This window comes from Ursus americanus, chromosome X, assembly GCF_024610735.1.
Source record: "Ursus americanus isolate L20-20 chromosome X, mUrsAme1.1.p, whole genome shotgun sequence".
NCBI classification, from domain to species: Eukaryota; Metazoa; Chordata; class Mammalia; order Carnivora; family Ursidae; genus Ursus; species Ursus americanus.
In genome coordinates this window covers 27,269,467-27,295,948 of record NC_142164.1, presented here as the reverse complement: position 1 = coordinate 27,295,948, position 26,482 = coordinate 27,269,467, and the positions used below count along the sequence as shown (strand labels likewise).

The 26,482-nt window shown below is 36.5% G+C and overlaps 1 long non-coding RNA gene across 1 annotated transcript in view; it reads left to right on the top strand.

Moving 5' to 3' along the window:
- LOC123796542 (uncharacterized) overlaps window positions 1-15,525 on the top strand; it is a 119,322-nt gene extending 103,797 nt beyond the window's left edge. The window contains exon 5 of the long non-coding RNA XR_006780770.2: window positions 14,784-15,525. This is a non-coding gene — a long non-coding RNA (uncharacterized LOC123796542). The remainder of the gene's footprint in view (window positions 1-14,783) is intronic.
- The last annotated feature ends 10,957 nt before the right edge of the window (window positions 15,526-26,482 follow it).

The window sequence follows — 26,482 nt, the reverse complement described above, 5'->3', positions numbered from 1 at the left end:
TCATTTCTTTTTATCCAATCTGCAACCCTGTGGCGTTTGAAGCCAGAATTTAAACCATTAATGTTCAGGCTGAGTACTGAGAGATATGCTTTTAATTCTGCCATGTTGTCAGTAAAGTCTTTGTTTGTATTGGCTGTGACTTTCTGTTTTGTATCACTCTTGGGGCCTTTTTACTTTTATAGAACCCCCCATAATACCTCCTGTAGGGCTGGTTTCGTGGTTACGAAATTGGCTAGTGACTGTCGATTCTGAAATGTCTTTATTTCTCCATCCATTCTGAATGACAGCCTTGCTGGATAAAGGATCCTTGGCTGCATGTTTTTCTCTGAAAGAGCTTTAAAAATGCTCCCCCAACCCTTTCTCTCATTCCAGGTCTGTGTAGACAGGTCTGATGTAATTCTGATGCCTTTGCCTTGGTACGTGAGAAATTTCTTTGCCCTGGCCGCTTTCAATACTGTATCCTTGCATCTAATATTTGCGAATATGCACTATGACGTGACGTGGTGTAGGTCTGTCATGGTTGAGCTTGGGAGGGGTCCTCTCTGCCTCTTGGACACGAATTTTTGTTTCCCTTGCTAGATTAGGGAAGTTTTCAGCTACAATTTGTTCAAATATCTCTTCTAGACCTCTGTTTTTCTCCACCCCCTCGGGGATGCCGATGATTCTAACATTGGATCGTTTCGTTGAGTCAGTAATCTCCCGTAGCCAACATTCGTGGGCGTGGATTTTTTTAAGACCATCTTCTATTTTTATTTTTTCCTCTATTAACCCATCCTCCAATTCACTAACCCTTTCCTCCGCTTCCGTGACCCTGGCCGTCAGAGCCTCTAGTTTTGCCTGCATTTGGCTCATAGAATTTTTAATTTCTGTCAAATTCGCTCTCATTTCCGCCCTTAGGGATTGTATATTCTCAGTAATATTTTCCTGAATACTTTTTTCAAGTCTACTCATTATCTTGACCATTGTTACTCTGAATTCCATTTCTGATAATTTGGTTACATCCATATCCATTACTCCTGTGGCAGAGGCCACTGACTCACTGTCTTTTCTTTGCTGGGGGGGGCTTCTCCTTCTTGTCATTCTGATGAAGAGAGGTTGCGGGGTTGTCCAGAGCCCAAAATTATTGACTGGGTCCCAGGCCGTGCCCCTTGTTTTATAGGGATCTTAGAGATGTGGGCTTCTTCTTTAAAGATTTTATTTATTTACTTATCTGAGAGAGGGAGACAGACAGTCAGCGAGAACGAAACAGAAGCAGGGGAGTGAGAGAGGAAGAAGCAGGCTCCCAGCGGAGGAGCCCGATGAGGGACTCCTTTCCGGAACGCCGGGATCACGCCCTAAGCCGAAGACAGGCGCTCAATGACTGCACCACCCAGGCGCCCGGGTTGTGGGCTTCTTGATTTTTCAGCCTGCCTTCTGTGTTCTGGGGGAGGGGCCTGCCGCGCCGATACTCAGGCAGCCCTGTTTGGTTAGAGTCTCCGTGTCCCCTGCGAGGGAGGATGGGGATGGGCACTCTCTGAGCCGGTATTTCCAGGCTTTTGTTCTCTGGCGGCTTTCCCTGGCGGCCGGCTATGCCTCTTCTGAGGGTCAGAGCAGCAGAGGCTGCATTGTCGCAGAACAGAGGGATTGCGGCCCGTTACACCCCATTTTCTTTATCCATTTATCCATTGATGGATATTTAGGTGGTTTCACTTCTTGACTCTTACGAATAATGTTGCAATGAACGTGAGAATGCAAATAGTTCTCCCAAATTCTGACTTTAATCTAAATGTTTTTCTGGTACTTATACTTAAGGAATATATACATATATCATCTTAAAATACCTATTATAGTAGTTATTCATAGTCCACAGTTTACATTATACATCACTCTTGGTGTTGAACGAGGATAGTCTCTTCTTCTTGATCATAGGGGGAGATTTCAGTCTTTCACCATTGAGAATGAACTTAGGTATGCGTTTTTACATAAATTACTTATAATTTTGAGGATGCTTCCCTGTATTCTCAGTCTGTGAAAATTTTTTTAATGAAATTGTGTTACATTTTGACAAATGCATTTTATGGATCAATAGAAATGATCACTGATTTTTTTTTCTCTTTATTCTGTTAACATGATGTATTACATTGATTGATTTTCATTTACTGATTCAACCTTTCATTCCAGGGACAAATCCCACTTTGTCAATATGTGTAATAATCTGCTGGATTTGTTACTTAATATTTTATTAAAAATTTTTACATTTATATTCATAAGGAATGTTGCTCTATAGTTTTTTTTTAATGATGCTTTAGTATTAGGGTAATGCTGGGCTTATATTAAGTAGTAGAAAGTATTGGCTTCCATTATTTAGCCGAGTTTTTGAAAGATTTGGATTATTTCTTCTTAGCATATTTGATAGAATTCACTGAAGCTATCTGGTTCTGGGATATTTTATTGTTGGGAAATTTTTGATTAGTGATTGAATCTCATTACTTTTTATAAGTTTATTCCAATCCGGTTTTCTATTTCTTCTTCAGCCTGTTGTTTTCTTTTTTAAAATTGACTTCATTTTCTTGTTTTTAGAGATGTTTAAATTCACAGCAAATGTGAGTATAAGGTACACAGATGTTTGATATACCCTCTGCCCCCACACTTGCATAGCCTCCCCTATCATCAGCTTTTTCCACCAGAGTGGTGTATTTGTTACAATTGATGAACCTTCACTAACACATCATAATTGCCCAAAGTCCACAGTTTACGTTACCGTTCACTCTCAGTTTTGTGCTTTCTCTGGTTTTCGACAAATGTGTAGTGACATGTTTTGATCATTATAGTAATATGCAGACTATTTTCATTGCCCTAATACTCTGTGCTCTGCCTATTCATTTCTTTATACCACTCCCCAAACTCCTCACATCCATTGGTCTTTTCACTGATTCCATACATTTGCCTATTTCAGAATGTCATATAGTTGATCATATAGTGTATAGACTCATCAAATTACCTTAGTTCACTTAGCAATAATGCATTTGGTGTTTCTGTTCCTTTTCTTGGCTTAATGGTTCATTTCTTTTTGGTGCAAAATAACCTTCAATTGTCTGGATGTACCACAAATGTTTCACGCATCTAGTCAAGAACATCTTGGTTGCTTCTATGTCTAGGCAATTTTGATACAAGATGCCCTAAGTATTGCAGTGTAGAATTTTATGTGGATATAAGTTTTCCAGTTCGCTTGGGAATATAGCAAAGAATATGATTGCTGTATCATATGGTAAAAGTATATTGAATTTTGTAATAAAATTCCAAGCTGTCTTCCCACATGGTGGTAACATTCTGCATTCTGATCAGCAGTTCATGAGAGTTCCTGAAGCTGCACATCCTCATCAGTATTTGGTGTCATTAGTGCTCAGGAGTTAGGGATTCAAAGAGGCTTGTAGTAGTTGTTTTAATTGGCATTTCTCTGATGCTATATGATGTGGCGCATCTTTTCATGTTTTTGTTTTGTTTTGTTTTGTTTTTGTTTTTTTGTGAAATGTCCATTAAGGTTTTTGGCCCATTTTTTAATCAGATTGTTTCTCATTGAATTTTCAGAGTTCCCTGTATATTTTGGATAATCCTTTAAGATGTGACTTTTGAAAATTGCTATCCATGTCTGCGGCTTGTCTTCTCATTCTCTCAACATTGTCTTTTTTTTTTTTCTTTTTAATTTATTTGAGCTAGAGATAGAGCGAGAGCACTATAGGGGAAGCAGAGGGAGAGGGAAAAGCAGACTCCCCACAGAGCAGGGAGCCCGATAGGGGGCTGGATCCCAGGACTCCAGGATCATGACCTGAGTCGAAGGCAGATGCTTAACCAACTGACCCACCCAGGCGCCCCTCTACATTGTCTTTTTAGAGCAGAAGTTTTTTTTAGAGGTGTAGAGTATCAACTGTTTATTTCATGGATTGTCCCTTTGCTGTCGTATCTAAAAAGTCATCATCATACCCAAGGTCATCTGGGTTTTCTGCTATGTTTTATCCTAATTTTATTCTTTTGTATTTCATATTCTGTGATGCATTTCAGTTTGATTTTTGTAACAAGTACAAGGTTTTCATGTTTTTTTGTTGTTTTTTTTTGTTTGTTTTTTTTTTTGCGTGTGGATGTGTAACTTTTCCTGCTCTATTTGTTGAAAAGACTATATTTGCTCCATTGTATTACCTTTGCTCTTTTGTCAAAGATCAGTTGAATATACTTATGTGGTTTTATTTCCGGTCTCTTTCTTAGTTTCATTGATCTATTTGTTTTTCTTTCTTTTTAAGATTTTATTTTTAAGTATTCTCTTCACCCAATATGGGGATCAAACTCACAACCCCTAGATTCAGAGTTGTATGGTCTACCTGCTGAGCCAGCCAGGCGCCCCTATTTGTTTATTGTTTAAACAGTACCATACTGTCTTGATTATCATAGCTTTAAACTAACTATTGAAGTTGAGTGACATCAGCTTTCCAACTTAGTTCTTCTTTAATATTTTGTTGGCTATTCCACATGTTTTGCCTCTCCCTGTTAACTTAATTATCACTTTGTTGATATCCACAAAATAATTTGATGGGATTTTGATTGAGATTTTAGTAAATCTGTAGATCAATTTGGGAAGAACTGATATCTTTACAAGTTTTTCTATCCATGAATATGGAATTTCCCTCTATTTAGTTTTTCTGTGGTTTTGTTTGTCAGAGCTTTGCAGCTTTCCTCATAGATCTTGTACATATTTTATTATATTTATACCTATGTATTTTATTTTACATGTTATAATGTAAAGGTATTGCATTTTTTAATTGAAATTACACTCGTTCGTTACTGGTGTATAAGAAAGCTATTTACTTTGATTAGCCAAATTTCCCAAACATTCTGATTATTTTTACCACCAATCCACAGTCACAGTTCTTTTGGAGAAGGCTGGGAGAAAGATTAACAGTCTAAATTTTTGGCATTGTACCAGGTTTCTTTCTCAAGAGGCCTGGAGTCATTTGCATTCTTTATATTCTGGATTTAAAATCTGGCTCAAGTCAGAATTGATTGAGGAATGTTTGATTCTCCTTTTTATTATCAGTCTAGTTAGTCTTTTCTTCAATTGACATAAAACTTTTTTGATTATACAGTTTAAGTAAGAATTTAACAATTTTCTTATCTGTTTCACTTCTAGGAACATGATGAACTAGCCAATGCCATAGGTCTGCAATAGGCAGACGATTCTGACTGTTGATTTTACTCTGCCGTCCATTACAGCAACCATAACCATTTTGCTATTGGCAGTTGATTGCTGCCACTTGGTCAGTGCCAACCTCTGATCCATTGACTCCCATTGCTTATAGTTTTCTCATTTTAATGACTCTAGTTCCTATTCCAAGGTCTGGCCTGCACAGATAACCAATTATGAAGCGCATCAAGGTTGGCAGGACCACCTTCACAAATTTATTTCTTCATAGTATTAGTGAAAGGCTTGTCTTCCAGATTTTCCTAGTGTGGGTGTATAAATCTTAAATAACAAGTGCAGTATAACATTCCAACCCCCCTAAGGCTTTGAATCCTTTTCTCTACATTAAAATAAGGAAGGTCCCACATTTCCAGTTATTTAGCAATGGGCCAATTTTTAATCGATATATGCAGCTAACCAACCAAAGAATCTGTCAGAGCCCTTTATAAGATTTTATTTATTTGTCAGAGAGAGAGCACGAGCAGGGGGAGTGGCAGGCAGAGGCAGAGGGAGAAGCACGCTCCCTGGTGAGCAAGGAGCCTAATGTAGGACTTGATCCCAAGACCCTAGGATCATGACCTGAGCCGAAGGCAGACGCTTAACCAGCTGAGCCACCCAGGCATCCCTGTTAGAGCCCTTCATAATGTCTGAGCTACAGTATCAAATGCGGAGTCTGTTTAGTTAGCCCATATCAATAAATTCCTCCTGATCCAAATTTATGTTTCTTCCAGTATTCCACATCCTCTATGTACATTCTTACTTGTGTTTGCTGTATTGCTGTCTGTATAAATTTGAAACCTCAAGCCATTAGTTTGAAATGTAGTGTATCTCATTGCAGGTCACACTTTGGACCTTACCATTAAGGGCCTTCTGGGACATGTATTTAGTTATCAGTCTGAAGGCAAAGAGAGGTGGTGTGGTTGGGTCCTGAGGAGAATCAGTATTATCTTGAAACTCAGCTGCCTAAAGGCTGCCACTATTGTTTTCTCACATTATGAGGGGTTAATCCCTGTTTCCAATCGGGAGAGAAAAGGAAGCCTCTTGCATTGGTAAAAATGGTTCATCAGAATTTAGGGTCTTTTTTTTTTTTTAATTCATTTATTTGACAGAGATAGAGACAGCCAGCGAGAGAGGGAACACAAGCAGGGGGAGTGGGAGAGGAAGAAGCAGGCTCATAGCGGAGGAGCCTGATGTGGGGTTCGATCCCAAAACGCCGGGATCATGCCCTGAGCCAAAGGCAGACGCTTAACCGCTGTGCCACCCAGGCGCCCCAGAATTTAGGGTCTTAATGACCCCAGCTTCATTAAACTCTTTCCACATTTTCCCATCCCATTTTATAGTATCCTGTTCTTTCCAAATCAGTGTATTCACTTTAACAATAGATAGGCTCTGAGCTTGGGAGTTTGTGTTGTAATTCATCCAGTCGGAATGCAATTCTGTGTTTGATTTTTTAGAATTCTCAGCCCTTTGGCTATACAAAATAAATGTGTCCTTCATGGAGTACATAGAAGCTTTTAGGGCATTTATGTGGCACTTGAGCTGGAAATTCAAATCCCTAAGCTCATACTTTTCTTTCACCACTTTGTCCAGTGGTCTTAGAGAATATCCAACCCACTAACCAACTTCAATATATTTGTTCATTTTCCAAAAATTATTGAAAGTATCACATTTACAGGCACCCAGTTTATTATTTTTTTTTAATGAAGTAGTTGGTTAAGAGTATCCAATTTTGCACATACGTATTGTCAGATCATACTCTGGAGTATGATTGTTTTCTTTACTACCGGAAATGGAGTCCTTAGAGTTTTTAAATCTAATCAGATTGTGCATGTCCCAGTCTAAAGTCAGAAGACTAATGAACCAGAGCCTTTAGTTAGAAAGATGAAATTTTCCCTTCTTCTGCCTTTTGGTGTTATGTAGGCCCTCAATGCTTGGAACTATGCCTACTTACTTTGGGGAGGGCTGTTCTATTTGTTTTTTGGGGGTTGAGTTAAGTTCTTTATTTGAGTACTAACCCTTCATCTGATATGTCATTTGCATATGTCTTGTCCCATTCAGTATTTTGCCATTGATTGGTTTTTGTGGGGTTTTTTGTAGTTTTTTTTTCTTTTGAGAGAGAGAACACCCTGGCAAATGGGGGTGGGGAGGAGTTGCAGAAGGAGAGGGAAAGAGAATCTTAAGCAAGCTCCACTCCCTGTGCGGAGCTCCACTTGGTGTTGCCCTTTTGTTTTGTTGATTTTTTTCTTTGCTGTGCAGAAGTGTTTTATCTTGATGTAGTCCCAATAATTCATTTTTGTTTTTATTTCCCATGCCTCAGGAGACATATGTAGAAAAATGTTGCTATTACTGATTTCAAAGATATTACTGCCTGTGATCTCCTCTAGGATTTTTATTGTTTCAGGTCTCACATTTATATCTTAAATCCAATTTGAGTTTATTTTGTGCATGGTGAAATAAAGTGGTCCAGTTTCATTCTTTTACATATTGCTGTCCATTTTCCCAACACCGTTTTTTGAAGAGGCTGTCTTTTCCCGATTGTATATCCTTTTTTCCTTTGTTGAAGATTAATTGACAATATAGTTGTGGGTAAATTTCTGGGGTTTCTATTCGGTTCCAGTATGGTGCCTTTTAACCCCTTGGTGATGTCCATTGAAATCAAGAAAATTGTAATTCCGTTTAGTTTTTTATCTTGTACTTCTGATGTGACATCTAAGATTTACTCCTATATTTTCTTCTTAGAGTCTTCTATTCATATGCTTCTTAGAGCACTTACATTTAGGTCTACGGACCATTTTCAGTTAGGTTTTTTTATAATGTGAGGAAGTCATTTCCTCCTTTATGTGGATATCAACTTGTACCAGAACCATTTGTTAAAAACTGTTCTTTCCCCCATTGAATCGTCTTGACACTGTTGTTAAAAATCAGTTGACTATAAATAAATAGGCGTTACTTCTGGACTCCATATTCCATTCCATTGGTGTATGTGATTGTCTGTATGCCATTGTCTCTCTTTCTTGATAATTATAGCTGTGTTGTAAGTTTTGAAATATATAACATAAGTCCTCCAACTTTATTCTTTCCCAAGATTGTTTTTGCTATTTTGGTTCCTTTTAATTTCCATGTAAATTTTAGAATTAGCTTGTCAATTTCTGAAAAGAGACAGTTTACATTTTTATTTATTGTATTGAATTTGTAGATCAATTTGAATTTTGTCAATTTTAGCAATAGTAAGTCTTCTTTTCTATGAACATGGGATGTCTTTCCATGTATTTTAATCCTCTTTCATTTCTTTCAGCAATTTTTATAGTTTTCAGAGTTTATTCCTGGGTATTTTGTTCTTGTCGATGCTATTGTAACTTGAATTACTTTCTTAGTTTCAGTTTTGGGTTGCTCATTGCTCTTGTATGGAAATTAAATTTATTTGCTTATATTGATTTTGTATCCTGCAGTATTAGTTCTAATAGTTTTTTGGTGTGAATTTGGTAGGATTTAGTACATATAAGATCTTGTCATCTGCAAATAGAGATCATTGTATTTATTTGTTTCCTAAATAAAAACCTTGTATATATTTCATTTTCTTGCACAATCAGTCTGTCTGGAAATTCCAGTAGAATGTTGACTAGGACTAGTGAGAGTAGATATTCTTGTTGTTCTTCTTTTTTTTTTTTTTCTTGTTGTTGTTAGTCTTTTTTTCCCCTGAAGATTTATTTATTTATTTGAGAGAGAGAGTGTGAGAGAGCAAGGGGCAGGTGCAGAGGGAGAGAGAGTGTCTTAAACAGACCCCTTGATTAGCTCAGAGCCTGATGTGGGGCTTGATCCCACAACCTTGAGGTCATGACCTGAGCCAAAACCAAGAGTTGGACGCTTAATCATCTGCACCACCCAGGCACCCCCTCTTGTTATTCTTAAGGAGTAAATCACTTAGTCTTTTCACCATTAGGTGTGATGTTAGCTGTGTGATTTTCATAGATGTGTTTTATCAACTCCTGTAACTTTATTTTAGTTTGTTGGTTTTATTATGAAGGGATATTGTGTTTTGTCAAATTGTTTTTCTGTTTATTGATTTTATCATGTGGGTTTTGTCTTTTATTTTGGTGATGTAGTGTATTATATTAATTGATATTCTGATGTTATATACCATACTTCGATGAGTATATTTTCCTTTATTTTGGGAACAGATGATAATAGTAGTTTGTCATCATTGCCCCTAATCAAGATATGCCAAAGTAGCTATGGAATTCAGAGATATGCAGTGACAGAAAATAATACCTTTTGAATTTGGCATGTTGAGTTTTATAGGTTTTTTTTTTAACCTATAAATATTTTATGTAGTTATGTTTTCCCTTCGAATCCCAGGTAAGACATAGGTTGTAATTTGATTTCACTTTCATTGACACTATCTACTCATAGAAATGAATAAATATATTGGAGCATCCAGTGCTTTTTCTGGAATATCCACTCTGTAGTCTCTGCTGTGGCCCTTCCATTGGCCTTAGGTTAAATCACTTTTGTCTACATCAAAATCACTAATGGGTTAGTGTCAATGCTGGGCTTATGAGTATGTTACCACTGAATTTTTGTGCCATGGCCTATTTTTTATTGTGTGACTATTTTGTTGGATTGAGAATGAAGCTTTAGGCCTTTTGACAAGTGTCCGTATTGTATTGACTAGATATTTCCTCCTCATTGGGATCAAAATATCAAATGTAGTCTGGCATAGAAAATGGGAATCTATGTTGGTATATGTTAAATTGTTCAAGTGAATACTGGTAATTCTACCCAGCTAGTTAATTTGTTCAACTATTTGGAGGCACCCAATTTGGTACTGCCTTTTGAATTAAGTGCTACTTCAAGTCAGATGGTCTGCAACAAAGTTATAAGCTAAGATGATTTCAATTCATGGTAGGGTTTGTACATAACTTTTTCTAGGTCAAGATGATCTCTTCTATGGCTTTTGATTTTGAACTCTGAGAATGCAAGAGGATTCCTGTTTAAGCACTAGAATAGATTCAACTATTTTTTTTTTTTTAAGGAAACATTTGGACATGCCTGAAGGCAACCCTGCAGGCAATTCTATGTATAGGTGGGTTAGCTGTATGTCAGCAAGAATATAAGTTAGGTCTCAATTATCATATAACATAATGTCAGCCTGGTCTTCAGCTTATCAGATACCTGAAGTTTTTCTTTAATCAATAGCTTGGTATATCAGAATACTGGACAGACTTGTGAGAATTCAATTTTGAAGTGAATGCTATCGAGCTGCTGACAAAAATGCAATTGAGACAGCTGATATATGAGAGCGAATTACTGTGCTACAGTAACTATCAATTCTTCTAGATTTTTATAGTTCTAGTCTCATACCAAGTTTGATCCATAGAATACAATAGACATGGATAATATTAGCTGATTTCCCAGTGGAAATACTTCACTTGCATTACTGTTTAATGGTGCAATTGTGGCTTTCATGTGTAGTCTAATAAGAAAGAGCTGTTTTAATAACCTCTTGTATTTTCTGGGAAAAAAACACTTTGCGAGCTATTGCTATCTATATTCATCAGTATAAATATTAGATAATGGAGGGCACCTGTTTCGCCACAGGTCATGATCTCGGGATTGTGAGATCAAGCCCTACATTGGGCTCCATGCTGGGTGTGGAGCCTGCTTAAGATTCTCTCTCCCCCTGCCCCTTCCCCGCTCTCTCACTCTTCCCTCCCCCCCAAAAAATAAATAAATAAATAAATAAATAAATAAATAAATAAATAAATAAATAAATAAACACACACACACACACACACACACACAAATAAACATTAGATAATAATATAATATAAATTATCAACTATTAGCCTTTCAACTATAATTCTGCAGATTTTCTTCTGAGTACATAAAATTCAGGACAGCTTTATTTTGAGGAAAGAAAATGTGATAGACAAGTATATTGCATCAGAAAACTTCTCCAGGAAGGGCAAAGCTGGTGTTTCTTTTGGTAGAGTGCATGAGTATTGAAAACTAGTTTTGCAGAACACTGAAAACAAATTAAGAAGTAGATATGAACATTTACTTTACTTTTTATGGTAAGCAGTAGTGTGGTTTCTTAATACAGTATTTAGTATGAGTTTGGTAAGAATCAATTTTTAGGGGTAATTCATGCTCCTTGAATAACTTTGCCAGAGGTGAGTGATACATAAAAGACCACTACATTTTAAATTTTACATAGTTGTTTATGTGAATGTTGCCTTATTGTTTGTGTAGTGTACACGTGGATTAGCTTTACATTGCTACTTTAGCTCTTTTTCCATTGGAGTTACGATATTTTCAAAAGAATAATTAAAAATTACCAATAATCATGTTTATTCAAAACCTGTGGTCATACATGTATATGTGTGTTTGTGTATGCGTGCATGCTTGCACTTGTTCTGATTTTAGCTTAAAGCCAATTTGGAAATATTTTTATTTTATGCTGGTTAATTGGTTTTCTTTTTGTGCCTTTATTTTCAATTCCAATGAGGCATACCCAACTATTTCTAACTGAACATTCTGGGCTAAGTGAGATTATATATTTCCATAGATTCCCTTTACCGTGTTTAGGAAATTTCCTTCTAGTGAGAGACTATGGACTCTGGGAAACAAACTGAGGGCTTCAGAGGGGAGGGGAGTGGGGGAATGGGATAGGCTGGTGATGGGTATTAAGGAGGGCACGTATTGCATCGTGCACTGGGTGTTGTACGCACCCAGTGTGGAGCTCAAACTCACAAAATGTAGTGATGCCCCTTATTCATTTGCAATATAGGTAATTTGTCTTGTATTTCTTTTTTTCTTTTTCAGTCCATCTAGTGATTTACTAATTTTATTAAGTTTTTTAAAAGAAAAGTCTTTGGTTCTATTGGTTTTCTTTTTTTTTTTTTTTTAAAGATTTTATTTATTTATGTGACAGAGAGAGAGACAGCCAGCGAGAGAGGGAACACAAGCAGGGGGAGTGGGAGAGGAAGAAGCAGGCTCATAGCGGAAGAGCCTGATGTGGGGCTCGATCCCATAACGCCGGGATCACGCCCTGAGCCAAAGGCAGACGCTTAACCGCTGTGCCACCCAGGCGCCCCTGGTTCTATTGGTTTTCTGTATAATTTATCCACTTTCTACTTCATTGATTTTTAAGGCTTTTTTCTACTTCTTTTGTGTTTAATATTCAGTTTAATTTCATATAATATCCTACTAGTTTCCACATAATGTAAGAACCTTAGATTAGTATAATTCCATATTGACTTCCATTATAGATACTTGTGATATATTTTATTTATACATATGTTAATAAACCTCATAATAAATTATTATACACATATATGGAATATTTTATTTTTATTGAGTATATGTTTTTATAGTTACCTACATACTTAACCTTTCTGATGCTTTTCATTTTTCTTGACATTCTGGGCTTTCGTTTGGTATTATACACTTTAGCCTGAACAACTGCTTTTTAAAAGTATTTCTTGTGGTGTAAGACTATTGGAGACAAATTCTTTGGCTTTTGTATGTGTGCAAGTATATTCATTCAGTCTATTTTTGAAATTTTATTTTGTAGGGTGCCTGGCTAACTCAGTCGGTAGAGCATGTGACTCTTGAACTTGGGATTGTGAGTTTGAGCTCCACATTGGGTGTGAAGATTACTTAAAAATAATCAGAAGGGGGAATGAAGCATGAGAGACTATCGACTCTGAGAAACAAACTGAGGGCCTCAGAGGGGAGGGGGGTGGGGGAATGGGATAGACTGGTGATGGGTAGTAAGGAGGGCACGTATTGCATGGTGCACTGGGTGTTATACACAACTAATGAATCATCGAACTTTACGTCAAAAACCATGGATGTACTGTATGGTGACTAACATAACATAATAAAAAAAATAAAATAAATAAAAATAAAAATAAAATATTTTTTAAAAAAAAGAAATATAATTTTGCAGTGCATAAAATTCTAATTTGACTTTTTTTCACAACACTTTAAATATGTCATTTCATGGTGTTCTGTTCTCCCTTCAGTTTTTTTTTTAAGAAGTTAGCTGTCATTATTCTTATCTATATAGAGTTTAGTTTTTTTCTGGCAGATCTTAAGATTATCTTTTTCATTGGTTTGCAGCAGTTTCACTCTATGGGCCTAGCTGGATCCAGTTTTCTTTGTTTGTATCTAACTTGGTGGTTGCTGATTTTTTTCATTTTGTATGTTGCTGAATTTGACAGTTTGGTTGTCCACAATTTCTTTCGCTTCCAGTACGGTCTGATATTCTTCCCATAAATAGTTAAGAGTCTATTTTCACTCTTATTGAAAATTGGTTGTCTTTGTGAGTTTTTGACTAACAGAATAGAGTGGAAGTAATGCCTTGTCACTTTTGGGAATCACTGTTCGGGCCTGTAAACTTCCTTTTCCTGCTCTCTTGGAAACCATCTGCTATTTCGTGAGGTAATTCATGGTATTCTTCTGCTTTGGAGGCTATTTAGAGAAGAACTGAAAGATGAGACAGCCTGTGGTATGGAAGTGCCCCGTAGGAATCTTAGTTACCCAGGGGTACCTGGGTGGCCCAGTGTGTTAAGCATCTGTCTTCCACTCAGGTCATGATCCCAGGGTCCTGGGATCCAGCCCTGAGTTGGGCTTGCTGCTCAGCCGGAGTCTGTTTCTCCCTGTCCCTCTGGCCTTCCTCCATGTCATGCTCTCTCTCTTAAATAAATAAATAAAATCTTTAAGAATATAAAGGAATCTTAGTTACCCAGCTTAAGTCCAAGGTGAATGCAGTCACATGATTGACTCCAGCTGATACTATGTCCATGATAATTACTACTAAGTCAGTCTATAGACTTGCAAGAAATAATAAATTGTTGTTTTCCTGGGATTATAGTGCTTTTTAAACGTAATAGATAACTGAAATAGAATTGGGCTTGTAGATGTGGGGTATTTCTTTGACAAAAACACAATATATATACTATTGTCTCTGAGACTGAGTGAGTGGAAGAGTGGTGAGGAAGTCGTTGTTGAAGTCCAATAGAGCAGTGAGGAAACTGCTATTGGGGCATCAGAGGGAGTTTTGTGTTATGTGTTTATATAACATCAATCAGATTGTTACCTTTTATATCTTTGAAAGTAGAAAAAATACCTAACAAACTTTTAGAACTGGATAGGGGCGCCTGGGTGGCACAGCGGTTAAGCATCTGCCTTCGGCTCAGGGTGTGATCCCGGCGTTCTGGGATCGAGCCTCACATCAGGCTCCTCTGCTATGAGCCTGCTTCTTCCTCTCCCACTCCCCCTGCTTGTGTTCCCTCTCTTGCTGGCTGTCTCTATCTCTGTCAAATAAATAAATAAAATCTTTAAAAAAAAGAAAAAAGAAAAAAAAAGAACTGGATAAGTTGATTGTCAAGGATTCAAAAGTGTGAATTGTCTTCATTTAGCAGTCTGGGTATGATGAAGTATGGGAAGTGAGAGAAGAGTTAAAGGAGGGAGTATTCAGTGTTTAGAAATAATAATATGCAGTAAATATGTCAATGTATGACTTACTGGTTAAAATTGATGAATTCTCATTCACCACTTTTTCCAGCTAGCAAATGGTTTTCAAGGTAAAGAATGATGTCATGCAACTTATTAAATCCAGAGCACTTCTGAGAATCAAAATCAAATGAAAGTGCAGATGCGGAAGGTTCTGGAAGAAAAGACAAAACGTGAAAAGAGATTCCACATTGAGGAGAACCAAGACCCATAACCTAAGCTCCTAAATGAATGAAGATGTATGAGTGATCCAAACGGGCCCTACATTGCAGTAGAAGAACCACCCAGTCAACCCACAGAATTGTAAGAAATACTTTCTTTTTTCATGTTTTAAAGTGCTAAGTCTTTGTAAGCTGTATCTGACATTTGCGCTATCTGATAGTTAGCTTTTTTGAAATTGCTTTCTCTTGACCTGTTCGTCACATTTTCTTGCCTTTTCATTTCTTTCCATTAAGTGACATACCATTTATTTCACAGTGTTAATAGTGGTTACAAAGGGGGAGAGGCAGTAGTAGGTGAGAGGGGAGAAATTTTCATTTTTATTATATTAACTTGCATATCGTTGGACTATTATTTTATCAAGCATGTCTCCTTTTGTAAGATAAAGACGATTTTATGTACTTTCAGTAAAGTAAAGAATTATATACAAATTGGTAACTCTTTATGGAATATAAGGCGGGCTTGCTCTTCTATTCCTCCATGCTGTAGTGGGCCATAAAATACAATCCAGTTATTTCTCATAAAGCCAGATGTGCTCAAAGATGTACTTTATCAATTCCCACACTATTGGTTTGCCCAGTTGCTTTTTTAAAAATGGAATTGTCAACCCTTTAAAACATTGTTGATTTTTGCATAAAAATATAGTGTGGATATTATGGATTGTTACTCTGCATCTCTCTCACACACATTTTTAGCTAAAAATTTTTATTTTATATTTCTGTGTGGTCCTTCCAGATATTTAGCTTTAGCTTTCACCAATCAGGAAATGACTTAAATGATATTTAAAATGCAGTCGTTTAGCAGCTTCTGTTGGCAAACATGATCAGGGAGGGTTTGGGTTTATCGCTAGTAGTACTCCTATCACCAGCTTTGTGAGAATCAAGAATCAGGGGCAGAAGACAAACCTTTTAGTTGTTATTTCTGTTGCTGGTGTGGACCTAATGTTAACGGGCATGTGTTTGGAAATAACCATTAAAAGTAGCAGTAGCTTCCTTACTTTTTTGTTCTTGGTTTTGTCCATCAAGACTAGTCTGTAAAACAGTCAAAATTGTTCATCTGTGGTCTTAGAGATTGCAATCCAGGAGACACAGAGTGTTCTAAAATCAAAAGTGTGCTCTGAATTGAAGTTGGGACGTTCAGGATTTTAAAAGTAAAAAAAAACACCAGAAAGTTATGTAAATTGTTTTGAAAGAATTATGATTTGTGGTAGTAAAAGTTAAATTGACTCTAATACATGATGAATATTTGACTAAAGCTTTACATTATGTTTATTTCATTCTAATGTAGAAGCATATTTTCTGGAAAGTGGTTGAGTTTGAAACTAACAAAAGTGAATTTTCATGTTATTTAGAGAATATGAATAGGAGACATGCATAGGTTCTACCTCCTCAGTGTATTTCTGATTCTATTTTGAGTGACTCTTTTAGCAGTACTTACTCCATTTTGGAATCTTCTTTCACAGCGTCACCAGTTCAGGTAAGGTTTTAGGATTTCTCACTTTCCACGTTGAAGTACTATTGGCAGTTTACTTGAGGTCGGATTCTTCATTGTTCTCCTGCTATTCATTCATTCTTGAGACACAATCTCAACAAATTGCCCTCATTTGGTTTCTTCATGTTGAAGCCCTTTATTCTTTATTCTTAAAAGAGTCTTAGTGGTGTATGGTTTTGTTTTTGTTCTTTTGTTTTCTTTTGTTTTGTTTTCTTTTGTTTGTTTTTTTCACCTGACCTCTGAGTAATACGCAAGGAAAAGTAAGAGATCTGGCAACATATGTCACATATTTTGGTTATAGTGACAGTAAGCTCATTGACATTTATAGGCTCTAGTTTGCCATCGCCCCTAACCCCTCAAATTGAGGTATCCATATTTTAAACATCATTTTCATTGTATTTGTAGTTTTTGTTTGTCCATTTGCTTAAATCCTACTTCTTTCGTTTATTTTACTATCCTGCCCTTCTTGAGATTTGAGTTTGCCATCCTTCTAATACTTACCTAAAGCTTGTTTGAAAGAAAGAATTTTGATGATAGATCACTGAAAGGATATAATTCTTTCATTTTTTAAATACTACAAAATGGCTCAAGATCAAACCAGGCCATCAGAAAGCTGTACACGCAAGCTGCATTGTGTAGGTTGCAAATACATGTAGTTCTACTGAATTAAACTTTATCATGATGTTAAAAACATACACCTGGGGCGCCTGGGTGGCACAGCGGTTAAGCATCTGCCTTCGGCTCAGGGCGTGATCCCGGCGTTATGGGATCGAGCCCCACATCAGGCTCCTCCGCTGTGAGCCTGCTTCTTCCTCTCCCACTCCCCCTGCTTGTGTTCCCTCTCTCGCTGGCTGTCTCTCTCTCTGTCGAATAAATAAATAAAATCTAAAAAAAAAAAAAAAACATACACCATAAGAAACAGCTCTATGAGGGGCGCTTGGGCGGCTCAGTCAGTAAAGTGTCTGACTCTTGATTTTGGCTCAGGTCATGATCTCAAGGTTGTGAGATCTTACCCCGCGTTGAGCTCTGCGCTGGGCGAGAAGCCTGCTTAAGATTCTCCTTCCCTCTTTCTGTCTCTCAGGAAAAAAAAAGAAAAAAAAAGCTCTACTAAAGTAGGTTTTTTTTTTTTTTTAATTCAACTTAAGGATGTTGTTGGGTAAATTGTAATGTCACCATTAATAGAACACATAAAAGAGATTATTCGGGTTAACTTTTGTCTTATGATTAAGTAATAGATCATATTTTGCTTTTTGCATTTGTTGTTGGAAAGAAAGCTAAAGCTATTTGGATGCTTGACGTCTAGTAAGTGTGAAAGACTCCATGCGTGTATATTAAACTTTAGAATGGCTTTGTCTTACTGTTTAACTCGGTTTTTTTTTTTACTCTGATTTCTTGAGGTAATTAAAAATAATCTTATTTTACAGTATTTTTTTTTTATTTTAATGATTTTTTATTATATTATGTTAGTCACCATACAGTACATCCCCGGTTTCCGATGTAAGGCTCGATGATTCATTAGTTGTGTATAACACCCAGTGCACCATGCAATACGTGCCCTCCTTACTACCCATCACCGGTCTATCCCATTCCCCCACCCCCCTCCCCTCTGAAGTCCTCAGTTTGTTTCTCATAGTCCATAGTCTCTCATGTTTCATTCCCCCTTCTGATTACCCCCCCCTTTCTTTATCCCTTTCTTCCCCTACTGATCATCCTAGTTCTTATGTTCCATAGATGAGAGAAATCATATGATAGTTGTCTTTCTCTGCTTGACTTATTTCACTTAGCATTATCTCCTCCAGTGCTGTCCATGTTGTAGCAAATGTTGAGAACTCGTTCTTTCTGATAGCTGAGTAATATTCCATTGTATATATGGACCACAACTTCTTAATCCAGTCATCTGTTGAAGGGCATCTCGGCTCCTTCCACGATTTAGCTATTGTGGACATTGCTGCTATGAACATTGGGGTGCATATGGCCCTTCTCTTCACTACGTCTGTATCTTTGGGGTAAATACCCAGTAGTGCAATGGCTGGATCATAGGGTAGCTCAATTTTTAACTTTTTAAGGGACCTCCACACGGTTTTCCAGAGTGGCTGTACCAACTTGCATTCCCACCAACAATGTAGGAGGGATCCCCTTTCTCCACATGCTCTCCAACAATTGTTGTCTCTTGCCTTGTCTATTTTTGCCATTCTAACTGGCGTAAGGTGGTATCTCAGTGTGGTTTAGATTTGAATTTCCTTGATGGCTAATGATTTTGAACATTTTTTCATGTGTCTGTTAGCCATTTGTATGTCTTCATTGGAAAAGTGTCTGTTCATATCTTCTGCCCATTTTTTGATTTGATTATTTGTTTCTCGTGTATTGAGTTTGAGAAGTTCTTTGTAGATCTTGGATACCAGTCCTTTATCTGTAGTGTCATTTGCAAATATCTTCTCCCATTCCGTGGGCTGCCTCTTAGTTTTTCTGACTGTTTCCTTGGCTGTGCAGAAACTTTTAATCTTGATGAAGTCCCATAAGTTCATTTTACCTTTGTTTCTCTTGCCTTTGGGGATGTGTCATGAAAAAGGTTGCTTTGGCCGATGTCGTAGAGGTTGTTGCCTGTGTTCTCCTCTAGAATTTTGATGGATTCCTGTCTCACCTCGAGGTCTTTTAAAACCAATGTAAAACCCAAATTGTTTTTCTCAGACGTTGCACCATTTGATATTTCAAGCAGTAGTATATGGTGTTTTCATTTCAGCCTCTCCTACAGTAGTTGTTTGTCCTGTCTTCCCTCTTCCTCCTTTTCCTCCTCCTCCTCCTCTTCCTCCACCTTCTTCTTATTATAGCCTTTCCAGTGAATATGAAGTAATATCTCATTGTGGTTTTCTTATGAATTTTCCTAATGACTAATGTTGAGATCTTTTCTTGTGCATATTGGACATTCTGTAATATATTTGGAGTAATGTCTATTCAAGTCCTTTGCCTATTTTTTAAAAAAATTTTATTGTCCAATTGAAGGGTATTATTTGTATTTCTTTTATGTACAAATTTCTTATAAGAGGCTTGATTTGAAAAATCTTATGCCCATTGTTTGAGTTTTCATTTCAATCTCTTAATGAAGACCATGAAGCAGAAAAGTTTTAAGATTTTAGTGTAATTCATCTATTCTGTCTTTTATCACTTGTGCTTTTTGTATCATATCTAAACAAAGTATTGCCTAATGTAAGATTCTGAACATTTACTCTTATATTTTCTCCTGAGAGGTTTATCATTTTAGCTCTTTAATTTCGGTATATAATACATTTCAGTTAATTTTTGCATATAGTGTAAGATGGAGGTCCAGCTTCATTGCGTAATGATATCCAGTTATCACAATGCCATTTATTAATAGAGATTATTTTTCTCTGTTGAATTGGCTTGGTACCCTTTCTTAAATCAAATGACCGTAAGTTTATAAGTTTATTTTTATGTGCTCAATTCTGTTCCTTTGATCTGTATATTTAATTCATATACCAGTTTCACACAATGTAGATTACTATAGCTTTGTAATAAGTTTTGTAATTGGGATATGTGAGTCCTCCAAATTGTTCTTTATTTTATTTTATTTTATTTTATTTTATTTTATTTTATTTTATTTTATTTTATTTTATTTTATTTTTAAGATTCTATTTATTTGAGAGAGGGTGAGAGAGAGAAACCAGCAGGGGGATTGTCAGAGGGAGATCTAGACTTCCTGTTGAGCAGGGAGCCTGACAGGGGGCCCAATCCTAGGACCCTGGGACCATGACATGACGCAAGCCAAAGGCAGACTCCCAACTGACTGAGCCACCCAGGCACCCCTGTTCTTTATTTTATTTTTCTTTATTTTATTTATTTGTATTTAGTTTTAAAGATTTTATTTATTTGTCAGAGAGACAGAGAGAGAGAACACAAACAGAGCAGCAGGCAGAGGGAGAAGCAGGCTCCCCACTAAGCAAGGAGCCTAGTGCGGCACTTGATCCCAGGACCCTGGGATCATCACCTGAGCCAAAGGCAGACACTTTATCAATGGAGACACCCAGGCATCCCCTGTTCTTCATTTTAAATACTGTTTTGTATGTTCTGTTTTTTTTTTAATTCCATACAGATTTTGTGATAATTTTGTACATTTCTGCATGAATGTCAGGTGGGATTTTTAGGTGTTTAATTGGATATGTAGAATTTTTAGGGATTTTTATCAATATTAAATCTCTGATCCATGAACCTGGTTTGCCTTTCCATCTATTTCAATCTTCTCTATTTACTTTTAGCAATGTTTTATAATTTTCAGAGGATATGTTCTGAATTTGGTTTTTTAAGTGTTTTTGTATATATTTTATTCTTTTTGATGGTATGGTAATGCAGTCATTTTCTTAATTTCCTTTCCAGCGTTTTCACTGCTAGTGTATAGGGATACAATTGATTTCTGTGTCTTGATCTCATATGCTGTTACTTGGATGAACCTTTTTATTAGTTCTAATAGTCTTTTAGTGGATTTGTTAGGATTTTCCTAACACAATATCATGTCATATATTATTAGAGAGTCTTCCTTTCGAATACGGATTCCTTTTATTTCATTTTATTTATTTGCCTATACCTGGTAAAAACCTCCAGTACAGTGTTGAATATAAGTGGTAAGAGTAATCATCTTTGTCTTGCTCCTGGTCTTAGTAGGAGAATGCATAGGCTTTGTAATTTAATATGATATTACCTATGGTTTTTCATAGATGTCTTATATGAGATTAAGGAAGTTTTCTCATGTAGCTCTGTATTTATTTATTTTCATGAAAATGTATACGATTTTGTCAAAAAATAGACATGAGATTTATCCTTCAAAATTTTAAAGTGTACGATACTGTATTTAACTGTAGATACTAAGTTGTTCAGTAAATCTCTGGACCTTATTCAAGTTGTATAACTTAATCTTTATACCTGTTGAACAACAATTACCCATTTCCCTCTCCCTCTAGTCCCTGGTACCAAGATCCTGCTTTTTTCAATTGTCTATTAATTTTATTGTGTTCTGGCTATTGTGACTATTATTTTGTTGTGTGTCTATTTATGTGTCTCTATTTAAAGTGATTAATTTTGTTCTGACAAGCCATGAAGATATTTGTGAATTAGTTATATCCTTTTGAACATTTTTAAAACTTTCTTAGTGTGGCTCTAGAATTGTATTTGCTAGTTGCTTTAGTTCTGTCCCGATGTTATGGCCTTCCTGGTGTTCATACTGAATATTTTTTTAATTCAATGATGTCTCTGTCCTCTGATTCCTGGAAAATCAAACATCTCCAGTCTTGTAGGAACAGGGATAGTTGTTCTGCTTACTGGTCCCATCTAGCAGTTGTCCTTTACCTGATATTTGTACTTTTCCTGTCCTTGTGAAGTTTCATACTATGTTCATTTAGCTCAGTATTTCTGGAAAGATGTAAGGGGAACTCTGTACAGATTTCTCAAGTTCTCTTCCTGGGTTTTACTTCCTTTTTGTTATTATTCCCCCAGATTTTTGGATGTCTCATCCTCCCTGAATGCTGATTTCAGTCTTCTCATATCAGAGAAGACTTTATTTATCTGGACGTTTTTTGAACTATAGTTAATGTCAATTCATTAATTCATCAGTGATGTTGAATGTTTTAAAGGTAGACTAGGAATTTTCCGTGTTCAGAGTTTACCAGTATGCTGCTGAAACTCTGGTGATCTTTTTGTGCCTTAGCGCAGCTGTCAAATTTCCAAATCACACAGGCTTTTTTCTTTTGTTGTATACCTCAAACACCAGCATTTTAAGTCTTTGGTGGTTTTTGTTTTGTTTTGTTTTGTTTCCCCCTCTGTAGCTCTACTTCAACAATGCTGGGTTTATGTATCTCCATCCTACTAATGTGCCCTTATCCTTTGGTGGCCCATTTCTTAGACTCAGTGTACCCTGGTATTCTCAAGATCTTTTTTTTTTTTAATATTTTATTTATTTATTTATTTTGGAGAGAGAGCCCACACATGCATGTAAGCAGGGGCAGGAGCAGAGGGGCAGGGAGAGTGAGGGGAAAAGAATCCCAGGGAGACCCCATGCTAAGTGCAGAGCCTGAAGCGGGGCTCCATCTCAGGACCCTGAGATCATGACCTCAGCCGAAACCACGGGTCAGGTGCTTAACTCACTGAGCCACCCAGGCGCCCCTATCTCAAGATCTTATATTTGTTTAATGTCACAACCCTTGATGTGTCCGTGTCATTGACTCAGCGATGGTCTTGTTCACCTCTGAGGTTTATCTATATCTCCTATCCTGTCAACAGCCTTTGGTATGCTTCCACTGTGCACTTTGTGAAATGTCCACATGGAAAAATTGGCGGTTGAAGCAGGTTGCCCTGTGACTGGGGCTTGCAGGATGCTACTCCAGCATTCCATCCCACATGTGGTGGTTGAATGTTAGTAAACAGGGATGGGGTAAGTGGGTGATGGGCATTAAGGAGGGCATATGATGTAATGAGCACTGGGTGTTATACACAACTAATGAATCATCGAACATTATATCAAGAACTAATGATATGTTGGCTAATTTTATTTAAATTTTAAAAAGCAAACATAGACATAAACATATTGGCTTGTTTATTCATTCTTCAGTCTGTGACAAGTTTGCTGCTCCTTGTGCTTTTCTCAGAAAATTAAGAAGTTATGTGTCTCTTGTCCCTAAATAAGGGCTCATGAAGTTATGTCATTTAAATTATTTGGTTTACCTTGGCTCCTCAGCTCTTTTCGTGTGTTAAAAATAGGATCATTGTAGCTAGCCTTTACAACTTGTTCTCCTTGTTAGGCTGGTAAACATATTCTCTTGTGACTTTCTAAATCATAACCAAGTGTCGAATTCTCCCATGTAGTATTTGCGGTTTTTTTAGTTGACATATTTTTCCTCCACACCATCTTTATCCCATGCAAACTCTGAAAATCGATGTGCACCTATGACTGTATGCTTTTATATGAAAAGACAATTTTCAGTGTGCTTTTTTACATGTAGGTCACCTCATCTGTGAGGCATCATTTCAGGTAAAGCATCAAAGGTTTTAGCAACTTGTTGAATTAAAAATAACCCTCACTCAAAATAAAATATTGCTATTTAAGCTGAGGTAATAAGCAAAAAGTTATTACTGTCAAGAATAAATACCCAAAGTCTGGTATTTATCATTGTTTCCCTTTAATTTCTGAACTGACAAATGATAATTGCTCAGGCAATTAAAATAATTAGGAAAATGTGTAGTCACAAAAGGAGAAGCCTTTTAGAAGTGCAATTTAAATGCATAAGGAGAGATTCTCATATGTTTGCTGCACCTTATCCTGGAATAGACTGATTACCAGGTGCTTTTTAGTGTGTAGACGATTGATAGATCTCATATCATCTGAATTTTTTCTGGGACGTAGGACTACTAGAATTATGGTTACCTCAAAAGGTATGTCTCATTTTAAAGAAGGATTTTGGGGATCTTGGCATTTATATTCTGTAAATGTCTTCGTAGTAAAAGATGCTTTTAAGTTCAATATTTTATAAATTTGTAATTTTTTTTGTGGGAATACACTATTTTCTGTTTAAGTGAAGATAAGAAAAATATGAGTGAAGTCATAGGATGATCTTACCATTTTATTTTTATCTGTTTTAAGATTTTATTTATTTATTTGTCAGAGAGACAGAGAGAGCACACACAAGCAAGGGTAGCGGCAGGCAGAGGGAGAAGCAGGCTCCCCGCTGAGAAAGAAGCCCAATGCAGAACTCGATCCCAGAACCCTGGGATCCTGACCTGACCCGAAGGCAGATGCTTAACCAACTGAGCCACCCAGCCATCAGGGGATCTTAACATTTTAGAATGCATATTCACTCTCTGACCTGTAGGAGGCAGTATGAGGGAGGCTGTGGAAAGATTTAGAAGATTGACAATGGCTTTTTGAAGCAAATGACAGTTTCTGCAAAGAGAAGAATATTCCTTGGTAAGATAGGCCACCCTTAATTTAGAGACTGTACCTTAAAATTAATCAATGGGGGGCATTTTCTGTGAGAACCAGTTTTCGGTGTGTGTGTGTGTGTGTGTGTGTGTGTGTGTGTGTGTGTGTACAACAAATACTTAAGCTACTTCACATGCTGATGGGATGATGCCAGCTAGGATTGGTGCGAGAAATTGATTATACCAATTTCTGAGAGTCTATCTGAAAAGTAATAGTTGGCATTTTATTACAGTTTTCTGAAATTTGTTCTATTAGTCATGACTTAGTTCAGGCATACTTTCTATTAAGTTCTTCATTCAGAATATTACACTAGACTACTGATAGTTGTATGCAACAATATCAAATTGTTTATCTCAGGTAACATCCCTTTGATTTAGCTAATTTAAAGGTATATTCCTTCTAAGTTAAAATTGGTCTTCTTTACCTAGAGATTTTTTTTCTTTTTCACAGAAACTCATTTATTTTATTAAAACTCCTGTCATGCAAGACATGGAGTACGTTTGTGCACAGTACTTATTTATCTACTGTTCATGCACAGTGAAGTTAAATGAATTCAGCTCATAGCAAAATTTAGAAGATGATGAGGTTTGAAAGGAGAGTATTCAGTGAATTTGGACAATAGAGGGTTCTCTGAAAATGAAGGTCCTGATACTAGGGTCAGCAGTCGTCATCTGGGAGAGATTGTTGAATATGATAAGCTGGAAGGCTTATTTCAAAATAAATTAATATGCCATTCTACTTTCCATTACATAAACATGATGAATGGTACCAAATGAATGACTTTGATTTGAAAAATAGCTCTCCTAAGTGAGTTTTAGAAAAATGTTCAGAATAGCAACAGTAGTCAATCAACAATTATTTATTGCCTGTTCACTTTCTTTATGTTAATTATGTTATTAAGCATAAGCATTTATTTAATGTCTACTCTGTGCAGATCACGCTGAATGTTGCACAGAACACTTAACTAGGCATTATGGAACATGTGAGTTGTCTGTGAATAAACAGAAGGCATAGTCCTTAGTTAATAAGTGAATACAAATACATATGGTATAAAAATTAGATGTGCATCCACACAAAGCAAAGGAATGATCTGGAGAAAATGCCAATTTCGTTTTCATGTAAGTTAAATTATTGCGGCCTTAGTAGGTATGTCCCATAAATAGGAATGTTTTGAAGTAGCGTTAGAATGCTCATTTTGCTCAATAAGGTAATTAACTTGCCTTTACCTACTGAAAGTAGAAATACCCTGAAGGCACATGAATTTTTATCATACTTTCTTGCAAGATTTTTATGTATTCGTCATATTTTGGATTTTTTTCTTTGTTCTAAGAAATGTATCACTTTCTGACTCAAAGACCAGGGTAGACTACTAGTGATTATCTCAAGGGAAGAGAGAAGTCTAAAATAGATTGGTGTCATTTAACTTCTCCTTACTTATAACCAAGGGACTATAGCAATGATCATTGCATTATGAATACTGAGAACCATATCGTGGAGTTATATTATCAACAATTCCTCTCACCCGTATCTCCTAGCCTTCTTGAAGATGAAGGTCTTTGAATATTTTAAAATGTTGGCTAAAATTTATATTGCTTTGGGACCAGAACTATAGAAGTACTGTGTTAGAATATGGTAGAAAAAAAAGAAGTATAACTTGTGATATTGGGGAAAAGATAACCTTCTCAAATGTGTGGCAGCAGAAACCCCTCTAACTACTTATATATCTGTTCCAAATATGGATTTAGATAAGTTTTGTTTGTGTGTCAACTTCGCCATGAAATATGCTATGTTTACCTGATGTAGTTTTCTGATTTTTTACCTGATACAGTTGATTAGCTGATTAGCTTTATTAGGGTTAAGGTGGATATAGTATCATTTTAGAAGGAAGGAGTAATATGTAGCAAGTGCAAAAATTATTTCCCCAATTACAGGTAAGATTCGAATGCAATATTTTTATTTAAATCACACTTTGAGCCAATTCAGAAGACTTTTCTGTGAAAGCAGTTTACCTAGCTTGGCCCCCTTGGGGTCAACTCTGAAGGTGTGTGAAATTTAAACCT